Raw genomic sequence first — 4,682 nt, 5'->3', positions numbered from 1 at the left:
TTAGAAAAACAGTAGCTAAATACTCTTTTGGACCCCCTCTTGAATAAATCCTGTTTGCGCTACTGAGTTATATATATATTCATTTTTCACACATAAAAAAACTATTGTGGATCTACGCAAGAATTTTTTTGAATTTCCACTAACAACTCACGCGGAGCGTTGTATGCCTATTACATTCTCAAACTATTGGACCCGCGAAAAACATTTTTTTATCAACATAAATTAAGAAAAAACTTAAATAATTGATAATTTCATATGCATACGATAGATCAATATGAATTAAATTATTTTGAACATTTTATGGTTTTAAATTCTTTCTAAACAATCTTTTTAAATCGCATGTATCTACAGTAATTTGTTTTAGATTAACACTACTTGGCACTTACACCAGAAACAAAAAATTCATGTTTTCCTTAATTTTTTTCGTTTTTCCAGGCATTCTTGGAGACCAACTTAATAGTACCTACCTACTGTTCATTTTGACATCCCCTATGCACCTACTAGATTCAGTTTCCCACCGGAAAAGATAAAAAACTAAGCATTATTTCGACTACTTATCGTGTACACCACCCCAAAAAATGAAAATGTATTACGCAGAACGTAAATTTGCTAATAGTGTCGATATAGGTCGAATTCCTCTTATTTTTAAACTGACGATGCTAAATGTGATCTGTTCATCTTGAATTTTCTATGTAAGACGGAGACAATAAAACGCCCGTGTGACGTCTTAAATCGCGGATCGTGGTCCGCGGATCAAGTTTCGGACTTCTATAAAATTGAAAAGCCCGCCACATCCGCGGCCTGAAGTACCACCGTAATAGATAACCGTTCCTACCACAGATAGAATATCTTAATCCGTGGTTCTGACCGTGGTCATAGATTAAACATACGTATAACCACGAACCATGATTATAACATACTGTGGAGTAGTCGGCATAGACAAGAATACTGTTAGTGCCGGCTACCTCAAACAGATTACGTGGCCGTGATCAATTCAACAAAATGCGACGAACGAATCGTTGGTTGACTAGGTTTTATTTATTATGTAAGAAATGTACTGACATGAAATAATGTTATTTACAATGTTCGAAAGTCTACGACGAGAAGTAGCGGTGGTCACGAGGTTTTTTTGTATGCCAAAAGACGCGGTGCGGGAGATGCACATAGCGCGCGTGTCGTTGAAAACTTAAACTCGTGAGAGATGTGACTATGTGAGAGACGGTCTGGGCGGCGGTTAGACCGTAGCCGCCGAGCGAAGCTGACCGTTGGTTTGGAAGGGGGTGACCAACGCCTTACAGTGTTAACGTCGTGCGGGAGGAAATCATGTGACGGCTATGCCGCCACAAAACTATGTATATTCTATGCCGTGGTATCATTAAGATAATATAGCAACAACATAATATTCTTATCGAGGTGGATTTGATTCTTATTATTGGCCGACTTTTGATGATTTTTTAATCATTCAATTAATTGAACATTGAACCACAGAATATATATTTCATATATTCTGTGATTGAACTTTGAACAGAAATACAGACTACATTCACATAGATTAAAGCCTCGTTCACACGGCGACAGTTGCTTGACACTAGTGTCGCGTATCAAACGATTTTGATATACGGCACTAGGTGTCACGACACACAATATCCTTGTCATACTCATTAGTGTCACCGTGTGAACGAGACTATACACATTTTAGTAAAAAATTGTCACGTGTAAGTGTATTCTTTATAGTAAAACATCCGAAGTATCGCATTGGCACATAACCTTAATTTTTATTTGTAAGTATTATTTTTTAGTTGTACTGTTTATATATTTTTCTTAATTATATTGACTATGGAGTCAGTCTAATTTGTTAACTTGTTCACAAATATAGATTTCAAAAAAATGAAAATAAAAGGAAATGATGGCAAAAAATCTTCAAATTAAATGATTACCCAATTTCTATTTGTTATAGAATCTGCGGTAATCATTTCACAATTAGTGATTGTAAACAGTGCTCAGTAAATTAGTAAATATGGTCAGAGGCTGTCTTAAAAAATAATATAAAAAAATACTTGCCTGGGATAGAGAAGTAAAATAAATTTTAGTGATTTACGGCAACATTCGTACTACTCTGAGCACGACTAGTAAATCGCACAATAAATCAGAAAAGCCTTAGATACTTAATAATATCTAATTCACACACTTATGTAAGTATATCACTCAAGTATCCATATAATATTATGTTTTTAAAAAAATCATTATGTATGACAAAAATGTAATCTATTTCTGTTATACTTATCTGTATTAATCTTTGTTGTAACATTTATCAACAGAGCATACGATAGCTGTGTACTCAAGCTATATGACGCTTATTATTGCTGTGAAATACTGATTATTTTGAGACCTTAAGATGCGGTACTAACCACCCAAGACATGATCAGTTGGTTGGGCGTCGTTGCATTTCTATTTGGCATAGAAACGGTAATCATTTTACAATCAGTGATTATAAACAAGGCTCAGTAAATTTAAAGCGACATAATAAATCATCAAAGAGGTAAAATTATTTAACATATTTCATGAATAAGATATTTATATATTTTTTACAACTTGACATTTTCAGAAAATCATATTTCTCCAACAATGAGTTTGAAGAAAATTAACAGACAAATAATGCATTTGGAGACGTTACAGTTGATGATTATATTACACTTGGAAAAGCCTTAAAAACTTAATAGTGTCTAATTCACACACAAACTAAAAGTAACATACCAAGTTAGAACAAAATTTCGCGCACACAGCTGATAGCTGCAGCAGTGCAAAGGCCAAACTTCCCCCACCTTGCTGGACGCAATGTTTCTCAAAGACGTTGACGATCTTTGGCTAGGATGGTGGGGAAAGTTTGGCCTTTGCAATATTGCAGCAGTCAATTGTATGCGCGAAAAGTGACCATTCTCTTTTGGAACAGGGTATAGAGTCTTTAAATATATAATAAATAATATTAGGGTAATATATTTTAGGGCAAGGGATGCTGTAGCATCCCAGCCAGTCCGTGCCTGACTTCAATAGTTCTAATAATTCTATATTAGTTCATAATATAAATTTAAAAATGCATAAGTTCACGGTTACAATGCAATTCGGTGACTATGTTTTGATTACGTACTGGATACATTCTTAAATCAACGTAATTACACTTGAACCAGTAATAACGACGGGTTTTGTCATATTCTAAATAAACGCAATCGTCGTCCGTCAATCGTGTCATGTTTGTTCGCTCCTGTATAAATATTTTTTCATTTTGAACCCTATTACATTTTATTTTTTCTTCTACACCGACAGCATTTGCTGTACTTATTGAATACGATACAGTAAAACCATCCTCATTAATAACTTCAAATTATTGTTTTTTAACGAATTGTACCGAAGTTTCAATCGATCCGCCATCTTGTATGCCAATGCCCGAAAAAACTAGCACGGACACTAAACCGTCAATACATTTACTTATATAAATACTACATTCCTTCAAACCTTTCAAAGCGTCTGACGTTCCTTAATTAAATGAAAAATCACAATGTTAAATAAAATATAAGAAATCTTAAACGTATTCATACTTAGATTAATTAATTACATTTATTTAATCGATACAATTACGATTGAGTGATACACACTAGGGCATGTACGTGTTACTGATAAAAATTTAAAATTTGTCTATCTTGTTCACAATTCACATCATTTTGGTTAAGCTATAACCTAAACTTGTGATCAGTCATTTTTACAAATGATTATTGTAATACTCAGAAATGTTATCGATTTAATTAGTGCCGATGCGTGTTTGAATACAAATGTAATGATTAATATGAATTATGAACTAATATAGAAATAAAAATACTCGATTTCTCATGTAGCGATTTTCTTATTTTTGTTGTTATTCAAAAAACGAATAATCGTAGATACTTGAAAATGTCATTTTATGTTTTTATTCTCATTTTATATACACCATACAATTTTGAAAATATTATGACTCCTTTTGAACTATTTATGGACAATTTCAAATTTCAATTCTTTTAGTTTTTTTTCTATAAATATTAATACAATTTTTATTTGTTGGGCCAAAAAGCGTGAAACTTTAATAATAAGCTCTTGATATATTGTGACTATAGCAGTTAAAAAATATTAAAAATACATAGGCACAATTTTTTTTTATAAGCCTTTAAGGTGTACATTTTCACAAAATGTATCAAATTTAAAATTTAATAATTATTTTGTACTTAGTAAAAATTTATAAAATAATCCACTTTTATAGCTAAGAATAGAAATTTTAAATAAGGTTCCATGTTAATAGGTTATATTTATAAATTACTTTATTCACAATAACATCATCAAATATACCTAGTAATGTCGTAGGCTGACTTTGAACTTTAACTCTCATATAAATTTAATTTGACTTCCGTTAGATATTTTTTTTTTTTTTGATAAAAGTAGACATAGGTACTTATAAGGCATCTTGTATTAATTGTTCAAATCTTAGATTCAAAAACGAAATTTTTTATGAATTTGAAACTTAAAATAATTTGCACATTTTCGTAATTTTTACGTATTTTCTCAAAATCTGAACTAATACTAAAAATCAATGCATCATCGTCCGCTCAGAATCTAAAAGTATTCGCAGAGTATAGAAAATCCACGTTTTTTATTGACGT

The 4,682-nt window shown here is 31.8% G+C and overlaps 1 long non-coding RNA gene across 1 annotated transcript; it reads left to right on the top strand.

Annotated features, from left to right (window-relative positions):
• Positions 1-1,393: 1,393 nt before the first annotated feature.
• Positions 1,394-3,238, top strand: LOC100572712. The gene is made up of 4 exons (XR_119316.4): positions 1,394-1,781; positions 1,877-2,192; positions 2,319-2,539; positions 2,606-3,238. It is a non-coding gene; the product is annotated as an uncharacterized LOC100572712 (long non-coding RNA).
• Positions 3,239-4,682: the final 1,444 nt, after the last annotated feature.

This window comes from Acyrthosiphon pisum, chromosome A2, assembly GCF_005508785.2.
Source record: "Acyrthosiphon pisum isolate AL4f chromosome A2, pea_aphid_22Mar2018_4r6ur, whole genome shotgun sequence".
Lineage (NCBI taxonomy): Eukaryota > Metazoa > Arthropoda > Insecta > Hemiptera > Aphididae > Acyrthosiphon > Acyrthosiphon pisum.
This window is presented reverse-complemented; position numbering and strand designations above follow the sequence as displayed.